Source organism: Equus asinus, chromosome 24 (assembly GCF_041296235.1).
Source record: "Equus asinus isolate D_3611 breed Donkey chromosome 24, EquAss-T2T_v2, whole genome shotgun sequence".
Lineage (NCBI taxonomy): Eukaryota > Metazoa > Chordata > Mammalia > Perissodactyla > Equidae > Equus > Equus asinus.
The window spans coordinates 33,737,608-33,753,959 of NC_091813.1; the positions used below are offsets into that span (position 1 = coordinate 33,737,608).

The 16,352-nt window shown below is 36.2% G+C and overlaps 1 protein-coding gene across 2 annotated transcripts in view; it reads left to right on the forward strand.

The window, feature by feature from the left end:
- FUT9 (fucosyltransferase 9) overlaps nt 1–10,728 on the forward strand; it is a 212,494-nt gene extending 201,766 nt beyond the window's left edge. For both annotated transcript variants that reach the window (XR_011497732.1, XR_006519359.2), the window contains exon 3: nt 10,376–10,728. The gene's annotated coding sequence lies outside the window, so the exon portion shown is untranslated. The remainder of the gene's footprint in view (nt 1–10,375) is intronic.
- Nucleotides 10,729–16,352: the final 5,624 nt, after the last annotated feature.

Here is a 16,352-nt window from a genome sequence, read left to right on the forward strand (position 1 = left end):
ATGTCATCTAACTTCTTGTAGACTCACTGCCTTGGAAAGCCCACTGTGAGGGGATTTCAACACCTAATTCCCCTCTAATCTTTCATTCACTTAATGGCACTAATACAAATTATGTTGCCTAAGTCAAAAACTTGGAAATCATCCTTGATTCTTTCTCTTCCTTTTCCCCACAACCACTTGACCATGAAATATCTCCCCTTTCTTCTAGCCTGCTGCTATTGCACCATTTAGTCAATGGCGCCTTCAACATTTCTTACCTAGACTAAAGCAATAACTACTTTTTTTTTTTTTGGTTAAAGATTGGTACCTGAGCTAACAACTGTTGCCAATCTTCTTCTTCTTCTTTTTTCTTATTCTTCTCCCCAAAGCCCCCTAGTACATAGTTGTATATTCTAGTTGTGAGTGCCTCTGGTTGTGCTATGTGGGATGCTGCCTCAGCATGGCCTGATGAGTGGTGCTACGTCTGCACCTGGGATCCAAATGGGTGAAACCCTGGGCCACCAAAGCAGAGTGTGTGAACTTAACCACTCGGCCAGGGTGCTGGTCCCGCAATAACTTCTTAAAGTCTTGAAAATCTACACTCTACACTGCTGCTAGTGAGAAAAACAGAGAAAAGGCGATAGGGAGAGAGAATTCAGCAATAGTCTTGATTAACCAGCAATTTTTTTCCTAAAAGACACACGTTTTATTATGGTTCCTTGGTTCTTCATTCAGAATGAATTCCTCATTTGGTAGCAAGTCATATACAGTTCTTTAAATTTGGCTTCTACCAATTTTTATAAGCTCTTGTTTGCTCCTCTCTTGTGATGCTCTGTCACACGTGCCCTTATGTGATAGTTCCCATGCCCATCCAGAACCCATGGAGTTTTTCTGCCAGCGAACCATCAGCATCCTTCGGCTATATTTAAGGGTCACATCCACTACGATGCAAAATATATTCCATATTTAAGGTACATTTCAGAGGGTTAAGGGTCAAGACAGCAGGTAAGGTGATCAGCATTTTCATTGAAGAAGAGAGTTGGCCTTAGAATGTTGAAATGAAAGGTCAGATTAAGGAGAGCTTGACACTCAAATTGATAAATGTAGACTAGGTTGGTTGGTTGGTTTGAATTGATTTATTCTGCAACGTGATATAGTCATTGAAAATTTATAAGCAGATGTACAATGTGAGCAAAACCACAAAATACATCTTTCGAAAGCTCTAAATCATTAAAAAATGGAAATTAGCACCATAACATCTCATTTACCATCATGGCCAATTCTAATTCCAATGAATAATGTCTTCCTTGAGCTGAAGAGAGGCAACGTGATGTGGTGGCTTGAAGTGTCTGGGTTCTGGAGCAGGATTGCTCCCATTCAACTTTCAGCTCTCTCACTGCCAAATGTGTCACCTTGGGAAGTTTATTTTGCCTCAGTTTCCTCCCATGGAAGACAGGAATAGTAGCACACCTTACTTATAAGATTGTCATGAAGATTAAATGAGTTAATACATGTAAAAGATTTACAATAGTACCTGACACAGTAAGCAGGCACTCAATAACTCTTAGCTATTATTTTAAAAGCAAGACAAATATTTTCCTAAACATCTTCTTTCAATTCTTCCAGTCTCTATTAAACCACCATGTCCTAAAAATATGTTGTTTTTGTTAAAACCTTAGATCTCCAAATTACTATTCTGTTGTTGGGTAGACAGAAAAAGTTGTTTTCATTATAGGGAAGAGTCAGAAAACATGACTGGATATATCCTAGTGACAGGTAAAATACTGAATTTTTGATATCCTAGTCTCAATAGTCAGGTACTTTGAAACAAAAAATTCCATATCGAGCAGCTCTGCTTTGGGACTTACCATATCTAAAAGAAGCTGGTGACAGTGTTAACCCAGAATTTGTCATACTGCAAGCAGTGTAACAACTTTCTTGGAGCACAGAACTGACCAGTAAAGACTGAAAACTCCTTTCTGGGTGGGCACTTCAGTTTTGCCCTCCTGGTCTTTTTTCCCTCTCCATCCATTTGCAGAGGACTTAAAAAAAAAAAAAAAAAAAAAAAAACTCAGAATACCTTTACCAATGGATCCATTGCCATAAGCCAGCAGGATAACAAACCCAATTCCCAGAAGCCAGCAGGGACATGAATGCCTACAACACACAGTTTAGTAAAAGAGAGCAAATAGATTATTCTGGAAGGTTCAGTGTCCCTCTGGGATTGCCAGATTCTGCCATAATATTAAATATTAAGTCCAAAAGCTTTTGCCAGACCAAAACTCAGGATTTTAAGTATGCAAACCATAATTACTTCAAGTAGAAATGCTATTTTTAGAGTTTATGAGCTTATAAGTGCAAGAAAACGTCTGCCTGACCATGTGGCCATTTATTAAATTTGTCGACATATGTTATTTATTTCAGTAATTGATCATGTTTGCAAACGATCACTCTGTATCTGAACACTGCATCCAGTGGGTCCCTCAAATCTGTCCCAAATTAGGCTAGTGTCAAACATTCATTCTTTCTGGTGCTTGTTGAATAAAAATTTGGTCAGTGTTCAAAAACATTTGAAAAATGCTTCACAAAATATTTCTTTTATGGAGATTCACAATGCATTTTCATATATTAAGGTTCCTGACATGTCCTTCCATAAAGGAGTGTGTTTACTTTTGTTTAATCCAGCACTTCTCAAATACTATTTTCTTACAGAAACTCTGGTTTTCTGTAACACTAATTTGCATCCCATAAAAGTAGTGGTCCATGTAGTACTCTGAAAAATGCTGCTCGAAGACCAGTTGCTTTTTGCTCTACCGCAACCTGGATTCAAGTGTCATAAGACACTTGAGTCTGATTCATTTTTCTCAATGCCTGCCCTTGCTGCTGGATTGCGATGTGGCCTTGCCTGGCCTGGACCCAAGAAACTGGAGTGGCTCTAGATTCGCTTTCCATTTTCATCCTGGAACTCAAAAGTCCTCTCTAGAGGAAACTTCAGCAAGCTGCATAGTCAGGATATCTGATCTGCTTCAGGATTTCTAGTCTAGACTCTCAGTTAGGATTATCCAACCCTCTTAATAATAGTTTGATTAGTTATTCTCCAAAACACCTGAGCCCACCCAATTCCCTCCTGAGACTACCTAATAACACTATATCCCTAATTTCTTATAGGAAATGACCATGAAAACTAAAAGCTCATCTTATCTTGCGATTTGTGAATGTTGAGAGAAAAAATACACTAATTCTGAATTCAGTTCAAAACACATTGACAACAATGAGTTCTATTAAGCAAACTTCCTGATCCTGTTTCTCCCCCTACACTCTCGTCATCTCCAGCCTCGAACATCTTTCACATGTGTCTTGTTAACATTAGTGAGGCAGGGCAAACTGGGAGAACCTGAGACCTAGAAACAGTTCTGCCAACTGAAGCAGGGCAGGTACTAGAGAAGTAGACTCAAGTTTTAAATAAAACGGAAAGATTATTCCAGTAAGCAAAGCATTATGTGATTTCCATAGGTTAGGGCAACAGGCAACAAGTGATAGTCCAGGGACAAGCAAATGATTAGAATGGGGCAGAAGGGCAAAGCAAATACATTTCTGCATGCAAAATACAGTTCCCAAACCAGGAGGCGGGAGATGGCATAGGAGGCAGGAGCAGATGTCTGGAAGAAGAGAGCGAATGGGGGATGACTGGGGTTCCATCCACCTAAGAGAAGGCTCGTGAAGAGAAGACTTGGTCTCCCCAGGACTTAGATGATGACGTCAGGAACTGAGGAGGAGACTGAAGAACTCACAAGCTCAGTGATGAGAATGGAGACCAAGGTGAGATTACCTTCGAGTCTTTGGCAAAGCTCCTAATTTGACCTGGCCTCAGTTTGGACAAGTCTCTGAGCTTATAGATTGTCCTCTAGAAGCCCCTGTATAAGAAAAGATGGCCCAGAAACTGAATTGCCTAACATCTCCTCGCTTAGCAATCTGGGCAAGTAATTTACATTTCTTGACTGTAAAGATGCTTATAGACCAGAAATTTACTCCAGCTAAACTATAAACAAATGATGAAGTGGTTTTGAGAACTATGTTGTAATCAACTCTCTTCAGATTAGATCTTTCTCAAAGAAATTCAATGTTCTTAATTGTTTACGTCTGGAGGAGAATTCACTCTGCTGGAGATATATTTTTACCCAAATAGCCATGTAAGAAATATGCAGGAAAGTGTTTATCAACAGCAAAATAATCTAGAATATTTACCAAACTTTTCTATTAAGAATTTGACACGTAATTTTCATTCTCTGCATTGAATAAACTTTAAGATATCTATTTTGAAAAATCTTTGTCTTCAAACTCAGCAGGAAGATAATTGTTTTCCTCACTTCTGGAGCAGGACAAAAGTAAACAGCATCAATATAGTAATTATTATTTTAATGTAAAATCACTCCAAACCATGTATTTTCTTTGTGTATGTCTGTGTGTATGTGGGTACAGGATAGTATTAATTTCTTAATTCAGCCTTTAAGAATTGCTTTTCCACAATTAAATTCTAAACACGTTTACAGCTTGTAAGGTGGCTATCCAAATTGACTTTTGAAAACAGTCAATCATCAGATTATATCTTCAATCAAATCTAGAAGTGAAAATGCTAATGTATTTCTCACCTAGTGTTTTAGAAAACACTAGAATCAGTGTTTAGATTTTCCAGTGGACGAAGCCACAATAATAAAATTTTGAATAAGTCTGAAATTTAGAATTCCCCAGTTTCAGCACCCTGGACCCTCAGTAGTTACTTAACAATGTGAACTACGCAGATGAAAACCTTTATTCTATCTAAAAAGTCAGAGTAGCCATTGATTTTATGTTATAGTATTTACTTGACCTGCATTATTCATAAAACTTTATACAGCTTTTTGCAATTAATCAAGTAAAACATAAAATTCACCATTTCATTAAAATAGATTAAGCAAGCATATTAATAATCTCTGTTGACACTATCTTTAGTTTTATTAAAGCTATTTTCTGATTTCCAACTTTAACCACGATGCATAAGTGTACATGCTTCTATCTAAGGCTCTAAATAAAGGGTAAGATTTTTTAAAACTGACAACTGTTTGTCAAATATATTTAAAAGAAACCCCAATTTCATATTGATTTATTGATCTGTACTTTTAAAATTTGAGAAGAATTTGAGACTTTACCAAGTTCTTTTGTTGTAATACAATTTGTGATTGAGTTCTTTCTGGAAAAAAATGCTAACGAGATAAATCAACAGGAGCTCAAGCAAGCCAAAAAGAGAACTTAAAGAAAGCATTCTAAAGAGTACCTTAGAGAACTCAGGCACCAGGACTCTTGGGCGTTTGGGACCAGGAGCGAGAAAACCTGTAGAAACTTCAGCAGTTCTCTACGGGTATGAGTTTGTCTTGTGAGAGTACAGGTGTCTGCATATGTGTCCTGATGTGTGGTGCTGTGTTTTTGTGTGCTCATGTGTATGTGTGCCTATCTGTGTTGTGTGTGTGTCATGGGAGGTAGTCTTTCTTTTCTTGGCTTCATGATTCACTCTTCTCTCTGGGCAGATAGGACTGCAGTGCTTCTCAGTGTACCTGGAGAGAGATGAAAACTCCTCAGTCCAAAGTACAACTTGGATCCAACCACATGCAGGCATTAACCAGCTGTTCCCTACTTAAGTTAGCCATCGCTTCTTCTGGTTAGTACTCGGAGATAAAAACTAATCCATCTGGACAGACTTCCTCTGAACAGCTCGTATATTAAAAATCTCTGTAACAGTCCTCCAAAGTTTGTATCCCACAGTGATACCAATAGCTCTTACTAAAAAATAAATCCTGTGGTCAAATATAAATGATAATAATAGTAAATATATATTGAGGGCTTTCACTAAACCAAGCAATGTTCTAAATACTTCACATGTATTATTTCATTTAATCTTTACAACACTCTAGTGCTGTACCATTAATTACCTCTATTTTTCCCAGCCAAAAAGTTGGGACACTGACCCAATGTTACGTAGTTAGAAAGTGATAGAATTGGGATCTGAGGCCAGGCCATCTGGCTCCAGAGCCTCAATGCTTAACCACCAAGTTCTGTTGGAAACACTTGGTTAAATAAGGTTGAACCAATGATTGATTGATTTTTGCTATAGAATTTCTTACTACTTTCAGTATCTTACTATAAATTATGAATATTCCCAGAGCAAGATATACCATCAAGTTTCCAAAAATTCTATAACCGTCAACTTTTTATTTTCATGGGGTACCTAAAGATAATAGTAGAACATTCTTTGGGAAATATTGATATAACTTGATTTTTATTCTGGATTAATAAAATAATACATAAGAAACAACTGAACCATAAGGAAAACTGAACAAAAATTAAGTGTATTTAATTTTGGTTTACTTTCAATTGGTTATAGAATTCTCTTAGATTCTAAAATTAATGAATGTGTCAACATAGGCAAAATCAAATTGTGTGCATACAACCAAATTTCTTAAATTATTTTAAAGAAATCATCACCAAAAAAAGAAAGCAGCTCATTTTCAGACAAACAAATGGAAGCAAAATGTTAACTAAGAAGTACTCCATGTATGGGACAGAATGCTCCAAGAATTCATATGTTTAAAGAAATAGGAACTTAGGAAGAGTATAATTTAGTTAAATTTTTTGATGATAAATTTATAATGAATTCAAAATGGAAGCTACAGTAGCAGTTTCTTTCCAGAAGTACTGTATGAAAGATAATCACTATCCCCTCTCACAAAACACTAATTTATTCATTCAGCAAACATTTACTTAGTGCCTACTGGATGCAGAGAACTGTCCTTTGCCTTTAGAAGATGGTAGATGGATAAGAGGCAAATTCTGTCTTCATATCTTTCATGATTTAACCTCAGGTAGATAACTTGTACATTCAGGGGAGAAATCATATTCCAAGGAAGCAGAAATGCACATGAGAAGATGAAGGAAGGCTACCAAAATGACATAGCATTTAAACTGGACAGGACAGGTATTAGGAAGAGAAAGGAGTGGAAGCTAAGAAAGAGAACAGAGTGACATACGTAGGTGCGGAGAAAGGGAAGTTCAGAAAAGAAGAAAAAAATAATTCAGTTTAATTGTAGCTTATGTCTGTGAACATACAGGGTTAATGGAAACCAGGGCAGAACCTCCTGGGGCAGAACCTACCAAGTAGACAGCGCAATGTTATGAGCGTCGGCTGTGACCCCTGGAAAATCTCGTCCAGAATTCAGCAGCAGTGTCTCTCAACCAGGAGCAATTTTACTCGCCAGGGGATGTGTGGCAATATCTGGAGACATTTTTAGTTGTTATAATTATTTTAATGTTGTATTTAATATTGTAATAATTTAAAAGATTTAAAGTAATACTACATTTAACTTTTAAGACAGTGACATAGCTGCAACACCCTGCTTATTGTCATTTATGGGGAAAAATATCATGACTTTCACTTTTGAACTCAGTAGGCTAAATATTTCACAAAAAGTCTTCTGTTGAGCACAACTAAAAAAGGTGGGTGAAATATAAGTCACATTCCAAAAATCATCAAATAGCTGAATGGTAAGGCAATAAAGGCCAAGACTCTGGAAAGGATGGGAATCCAGAGATTTTAACATGGCATTTGGGAACATTTTGCCTGGGGTATTATTTAATCATAAATTAGTCACCACCAAAAGCTGAGCATTTTATGCATGTTTAATATCGTCACTAGTCTTAGGTGACAAAAAGTCAGACTCCAGGCCCCATTACATGTGTAATCCCGCTAAACCTCACTGTCTGCTTTGGGTTGGGATCCAAACAGCGACATCCCAGGATTAAGATGAAAAGAAGGAACTGCCCTTGCAGAGACTGCAGGCAGGTCATCTGGGTAGACCAGAAAACTTCAAACTCAAATCTTAGTGTTAAGTTATACAGACTAACAGTGACCACAGAGGCCCAGCAGAAGCAATAAAAATCTTTCTTAAAAGAAGATAAATCATCCTGAGCTGTCACTTATTTCAGTAAATAATTTGCCTGATGCAATGGCCATTACACAAAAATAAATAGATGAGGCCAGCCCAGTGGTGTAGCGGGTAAGTTCCCATGCTCCAATTTGGCTGCCCGGGGTTCGCCAGTTTGGATCCACTTATTAATCCATGCTTGGCAGGCATCCCATGTGTAAAGTAAAGGAAGATGAGCATGGATATTAGCTCAGGGACCATCTTCCTTAGCAAAAAGAGGAGGATTGGCAGTAAATGTTAGCTTAAGGCTAATCTCCCTCAAAAGATAAATAAATAAAAATAATTTTAAAAATAAATAGACAAATGAGAAGACTAATCATGGATGAAAAGCCAGCAAAACCACCACTGAAAAGTCAACAGATACAGATACAACGGACCTCTGAGTTGAGGACACAAAGAGACGGAGTTGGTAGTCTGGAGAGGAAGGGGCAGCCGTATTTTACAGGGCAGAGTACCAAACAGGATAGAGCTGGAGAGAGAGAGAGAGAGATCTGCAGAAGGGCTCCTTTAAGTATTTAGCTGAGTGCTGATCAAAACATGTATGTGAGGAAATTATCTGAGGCCAGAGAAATCAACCTTAAAGGATTAGAGGAAACAGTTCTCGGAAATAATATAAGGCTGGAACTAGTTTGTGTTCCTATCAGAAAGAAGAGAAAAACTTTGAAATTCACAGGACTTTGAGTAGAATACTCAGAATGCATTGTCACAATAGGGGAAAAATTAGTCCTAGATTAAAGGATGCTCCCATTCTGCCTAACAATCCTTAAAAGCAAGTCTTGACAGAATCAAACTATTTCTAAGTAACCTAACTGTGTCCAAAACCAAGCTTAAGAGTATTTAAAAGAATAAAAACTATCTATTACCCAACAAGTATATAATGTCATGCATCAAATCAAAAGTTAAATACAAATTAAGCAGAAGAAAGTAAATAACAAAGACAGCAGAAATCAAATAAACAGAAAATGGAAGATTAATAGAGAAAAATCAATGAAACCAAAAACTGATTGTTGGAGGTGATTAATAAAATTGAAAAATCTCTGTCTAGACTAATCACAGGAAAAAGAGAGAAGACATACATTACCAATGTCAGAATTAGAGCAGTAACATGACTACAGATTGTACAGATAATGAAAGGCTAGTGAGAGAATAAACAATCCTACGTCAATAAATTTGAAAACTTAGATGAAATGTACAAATTTTTTAAAAGGCACACATTACCACAGTTCACTCAAAAAGACAGAAAGAACCTGAATAAACCAATATCATCTTCAAAAATTCAGTTTGTACTTAAAAACCCTTCTACAAAGAAATCTCCAGACCTAGATGGCTTATTGGCAAATTCTAAGAAACATTTAAGGAAAAAATAAAACCAATTCTACACAAATTCTTTCAGAAATTCAAGAGGATGTGTTGTTTTTCTTGATTGCGGGAATGGTTTTACAGGTTTCATATATCAAATCATAGAATTTTATACTGTAAATATGTACAGTTTATTATATGTCAATTATATCTCAATAATCTATTTAAAGATGTTTAAAAAGTTAAGTCCCCCCAAAACTCTACAATTTCCATAGGAAAATGCCCAGCATTTAGTATGAAATGCAAACAAAAGAAGAGCAATATCAAAATTATTGTTTTGTACCTCTCACCAATTTGGAAAATGAAAAGGTCAGATAAATCCTGACAAAGTTGTGGTGAGACAAGTGTGTTTATGTACTGCTAGTGGAGTTCTAAATTTTTGCCTATTATCGACAACACTATGGTAATATATATCAGCTGTCATAAATATAATGGTTTAATATTCATTTATCTAATAAACTTTGCTTTTATCATACGTTCTAAAAAAATTATTTAACAATAGGGAAAGAGCTATCTGGACCAAGATGTTTCCTTCATTTTGTATAATAGAAAAAAAGAAATAGAAACAATTCAAATACCAAACAGTAGGAGAGGTTTTATAAATCATGTTGTGGATACAGGATGAAACTCCTTGAAAGTCACAAAAAAGTAAATGACTGAACAAGTGACAACACAGATGACCATATTATGCATACATTATAATTACAGCTATTTTTAAATGTATATTTATTAATGAGAGAGACAACAAAGTTTGGATGTACTATGTCAAAATAAAAATAGTTTTGTTGAGCTGGCCCAGTGGCACAGCAGTTTGTTATGGTGGCGACAATACTCATAATTTAAAATTTTTAATGTCACTGTTATATTTGTTTTAATAGAAAAAAAGCCATTCCACTTGATCTAAATATTTCTTACAGTACAAGTTCTCTCTCTTTAGAATTATTAATTCTTCGAAATAGTATTCTATTAATGATGACTAATTTGCATTAATTTCTCCATATTCTTTTTTCTCCTAATTTCATCAGGGATCTGAAGTACAGACAACAGCCATCAAACAGTGTGAGGCCCTGAAGTACACCATCGTCTCATTAACATGACATTTATCAGCTGGGCTAAGTGGCCATGAATATGAATGCATCAGAGAGACTGACTGAGGAAGTTTCTGCTGTGCTGGTTGCATTCTGCATTGTGCACAAAAAATAATACGGCTTATGAAAAAAGAAACAAGAGCAATAATAATGAAAATCTTTACACAATTAAATATCCACGGAAATCTGTGTCCAGCATCTTGGTCCATTCACCCTGCTTGGAGATGCAGGTCCTTGAATGTATTTGCTTCCGACGGAATCTTGTTTGATTAAAAGGAAATATGAATCTCAAGATGCAGCTTTTTTTCATTTCTCTCTCAATTTCTCTCTCTCGCTTTCTCTCTGTTTCTCTCAACATGAGGGAAATATCTTCACAGCTTCTTCATCTGCACTCACAGTAGCTTCACCACATAACTTTGGGGAAAGCCTCGTGCTTCTGGAAACCACTAAACCATCCACTACCTCTGCATATGGCTAAAATTTTCTCTTTAACTGTGAATGCTTGTTTCTGTCTGCTTCAAACATGTTTACACACTAGGAAAAATCACTCAGGAACCAACTTTGCTTGTCCATTTTATATTGACATCATTTCCTTATTTGCCGATCATCTGCAACCTAATTTGCGTTACAAAAACACATATTCAAATCACTTGAACTGATCTAATAGGTTATTCATCTCACCATGCTACACCATAATGCATTATAAGTCCACAGACCTTTTTGTAGACTTCATACAAGTTTCTTAAATCTCCCCATTTGTAGATTTGTAGATTTAGAAATGTTTAGCACCTGCCTAATAGGATTGCTATGAGAAGTGAGTGAGAACATCTGAGTATAGTATTTCGCATAGTAAAATATTTATTATCATTACCGTTAACTTCTGTAGACAAAAGATGGATTTCTAGGTAAACCAAATCTATCAGAGCTAACTAGCTGCTTAAGTACTGCTATATTGGATACGAATTGGTTTTGCACTGCATAATGAAATTTAAGTTTTGATTATCAACATTATTAAATTTGCCTTTTTTAGAAATATAATGTTAAACAAAAACAGTTGCTCCTGGTATTTGAAAGAAGTCGACTTTTGAGGGGAATGTACAGATTGTAAGCTAATATTAATATTAATGCTTAGTTAATAGTTTGTGACACAAAGTTACTATTCACAAGTTATTATTAAAATGAACTGAGACTCTAACCTGAGACTACCAATAACTCTTAAAACGTTGATCAATTCCAAGTTAGAGTGAAAAATAGAATCTTTATTACAAATGGAATCTAAGGAGAATCTTGACAAATGTACAGAATACTTTGGTGCCAAATATATTTCACAAAGTAATCTCCTTCAAAAGTTATCATGGAACAAACATTCGAGTAAAGAGAAAAATTAATAAATAACGTAAAATACCAAATGGTCACATTAAAACAAAAATGCTCACTGCTTCATAAAGCCAGGAATAATCTCAGCCATCCAGTTCCTTCTTTTTACAAATAAATTAGAGTTCAGAGAAGTCAAGTGACTTTCTCAAGGTTACATAATCCATGGTTGGCATAATTACTACCAGTCTCTTAATTTTTAGTGTTGTCCCATTCATCTTCTATATCAATCTTTTATATCATTTTAGATAAGAGGAGGCACAAAATGGAGCATGCTATGAACATATACAGCATAGTCAAGGCCAAATGTTAGCTATAAGCCAAAGCACAAAAGGTATTTCAGAAGTGATTCTTTTCTTTTCCATTAGTTAGGAAATCAGTTATATTCATAGGTAGCCTGTGGCAAATTAAGATCTCTCTTGTATTACATGTTGACTTCCATTATTCTTCTTGTCTTTCAAGCCAAGTTCAGCCAAACTTTCCATGTGAATATAATTGTGATGAAAGAATAACACCATAAGTTATGATTTTTAAAAACTTTCCATTTCAATCAAAACAACTAATTAATTTATCCAGTCATCTTCGATGCTTTGGTCAGTAATCAGCACCACGTCATATATTTATATTATATATGAAAGTATAGGTAAAATTAAAATCTTATTTAATTAGAAAATGTTCATTTAATTTTCACTACAAAAAGATCTTCTGTAGAAACTAAAAACTAAAGTGACAAACTCAAAACATTCATCTAACTATCTTTTGTTTTAGAGCCAAAAGAGACATTAGAGATATTGAGTTCCAGCGTCTTAACTGATTAATGAAGAAACTGTGACCCAGAGATTATTCACAGCTGTAAAGCTATTACGACAAGAACAGAAATACAAATTTTAGGTCTTGCTTATTCCTTCCAGAGACAGTTCAATATATTTTAACATATGTATGTGAAAATTTAGAGCCCGAGGATTGGGTTCTCAAGTTGATAACCGCATAACTATACTCCCTGAATGATTTTACTGATAACGTTTTCAAAAAGAAAACATCGTAATCTAACCTTGGAAAGTGTAATAAATAAAATAGGATCTTAGACACTTGCACTGCAGCTTATCTCTTCTTCCCACCTTAAGCTGATTGACTGAACTTGCTAATATGTGTCACAAGCCAGATTTCATCTTAGAAGAAAGAACAAGCCTGCTGATTGAAAAAAAACAAGGAGTGATAATAAAAATGTGAGGATAAGTGGAAATAATTCTTTTAAGGAGAAGCTTGATGTGTAAAAAATGAAAATGCCAGTTTTTTTAGAAGGAATAAATATGTTATGAAGAGGGGGGTTACAATGGATTAAAGAGAAACTCAAAGAGCATAATTTACTAGATGCAAAAAACAAAGAAAAACTTAACCGCAGCCAGAAGGAGAATCTTCTTTCATGCATATAATTAGCCTGGAGGTTCTGGTGAGAAAGAAAAATGAGGATGAAAAGACCTCTCTAATAAAAGATAAGGGAAAGCCACTTTTTACTCAAACACCAGATGGCAAAATCAGTAAGCATGGGGCTTCCCACAGACCTAGGGTTTCCAGCACCACAGGTGGGACAAGATGAGATAAAAACATCCTCTACAAATGCCTTAGGTTATAAATACACACACACACACACACACACACACACACACACACACGGGAGTGAGGGGGGAATAGACAGACAGGTGTGCATGCATTCACTTTCCTAAGGACAGAAGGAAGTTCCCTAGAATGATCTCTTGATACAACAGAGTCACCACCCACCTTGTAATCCAGGCCCCTTCCTCAGCCCATTTTAGTCCACCTCTCATGGACTAGTCCAAGATTCTAAAAATCTGTCCATATTCCAGTGGATTACTTCAAACCTGTCAGTGTCACAACATTAAAAAAATGAATCAGGAAACCTCACTAATGAATCAAATTGAAGGAACAACAGCAACACGGACAAATAGCTATCTCTGTCCCCTACAGTCCTTCCTAACTTCAAAATAAAAAGGATTTAATATAATTCAAAGATTACTGAACTTGGAATAACTGGAAAATAATTTAAGTTTTCACATAGATAAATAGTGGGTTATTTTTAAATTGTTTTATTTAATCATTAGCCTAAAATTAATAAATATGTATTTGGCCAGATGTTCATTGGTATAATGACAAATTATAATTCATGTGCTAACGGGCTGTCTTCACATGCAGGCGACAGGATAAACAAGCCAGATGCACACACATTTGGCGTCATGGATTGCTCTAGAATATGGAAACCAAGCCTCCTCTGGCTCAAGATGGCCAAGTGTACACAACTTTACCAGGAGAAATAGCTTTCATCTTCTGTCATGACATTACTGGAAATGCAAAGCACTTCTCTGTCGTCTTAGTTTTCTTAAAAACAACTCTCAAGAGCAAATCTGAACAACTCATTTTCAGATGAAGAAACGGAGGCTTTTAACTGGAGGATGTGTGTAGACCCCACAAGTTAGCAACAAAAAAGAGATTAAAAACAGTCTCTTGACTACCCTGCATTGTCTACGTGCATATACACAAAACCTCACTCAACGGCTCACATCATTTGGTACGTGATTGAGTTTCTCCATCCATTTTTGATGTAGCAACCTTGAGATTTTACACCACTTAAGTTTTACTACCTAGAAATTACATCTAATTTATCTCCACAAATACATTGGAGTCAAATAAATGTAATGCAAATCAGTAATCAGGTGGCTTTAAAACTGCCTTTTAATTAGATCTGTGGTAATTTGTCTAACAAATATATTACTACGCAATCAAATTAATGTATACAATAAATCCTAAAGTGGCTCCTCTGCCGTTGGAAGATTGTAAGACACACTGCTTACCAAGTAGTATCAAAGTGCTCTCTGGTCTGCTAATTTTCTGCGCTGAGTATTTTTTTCTCCTTAGGGAATCAGTAACTAACTTGAGTTACATGCATGTTCTCCCTCTTGCATGGGGAACCCAAAGCAACAGCATGACCAAAGATGTCCCATGCAGATTTTGAGCTATGCCTTCCACCAGGAAAATCTTGCCTAGCCCACAAGCTTTTCTGTTATTAAAAATTCTCATGGGCTTATTCATGAGCCAGCTCAAAGGGCTTCTTTGTAAGCCACATGAGCCTACCTGACAGAAATGATGATAGGAGTTGGCAGAAGGAGAAAATTGATCAATGGCTCCTTCTTGTCCAAGAGACTCCAATATAGAGACAAAGGCATCCAGTAGATTAATCCTTTTTAAGCACATGAAGCTTCATAAGCCTGCAAAAAGCAAGGTCGTATAGAGAATGAGCAGGTCTGTCTTCAGCTCTAAAATGTATTTGCAATCTGACTTTGCATTCCTCAGAGACGTCTTTAGTAAAATTGAGTTAATGCTTGTGTCTTTCACCATAAATTAATAACTCAGTTCTGTTCTTCAATTGCTCTTTCCTTCAAAAAGTCTAAGACATCATACTCTGTCAGCTACTGAAGCACTTTGATTCTTGATTCTACCGGTAACCTTATTCAAGGCAAACTCCTGGCCTGCATTTTCTTGAATTATTCAAATGGAAATGTCATTTCCTTATATTGAATTTTAGTGATTACTAGTAGATTTCATCAACTTTAACATAGAATGGAGGCTTTATACTCAATATAGACTATTATTTATTTAAAATACGGTATTATTATTACCATGACTATTATTATTGTTGCCTGTATTTAAAACTATCATTTATGGTGTGAATACCATATGACACGTTGTACCAGGCCTTGCATTTACTTTATCCTACTTAACACTAACAACATATTATGGTAAATATTTTAGCCCCATTTTTCAGATGTAGAAACTGAGCTTCAAAGAGGTAAAGTTGTCTAAAGATAACTTGGCCAACTAACTGACAGTGCAGAGCTCAGCTTTATCTGATTCCAATATCCTATCTCTTCAGCAATGCTGACGTTCTCTGCAAGGGTTTTAAAGTGTCTTATATTAGGACTTAAGGGCTCTGTCTTGCAGTTCATTTAGTTATAAATTCAGCAAGCATTCTCTGAGACTCTGAAGTGCCAGACAAGATGTAGAGACTAATGATGCAATAGGGAGGAAAACAGACCTGATTCCTACCCTCACAGAGTTTACAAACCCACAATCACACTAATAAATAGAAATTACCAACTGTGACAAGCACTCGAAAGGGTAGGATTTCGGAAAGCTAAGTATTTGCAACATCTCTAGGGGTGGGGAGGGGTGGGTATGTGAAAGCCATGTTCAGAGAACAGAAGAAGGCTCAGTGACCAAGGCTGGGCTGGGGCAAGCTGAGGTTGAGTGAGAGCACCTGTGGGAACAGGTAGAGAGAAGGACTGTGCCACAGGGAGGAAGCAGAGTCCCACCATGAATCAGGAACTCTGTTAGATTTCTCACCTGCAGAATTAACTCTCACACTGTGTGTAGAAGGATGACTTATCAACCTCATCTTACCCCCGTGAAAATGGAAATTATGACTCCCCAGGCACAGAGCCAGGAAGCAGAAGGGCTGAGAGTCTTC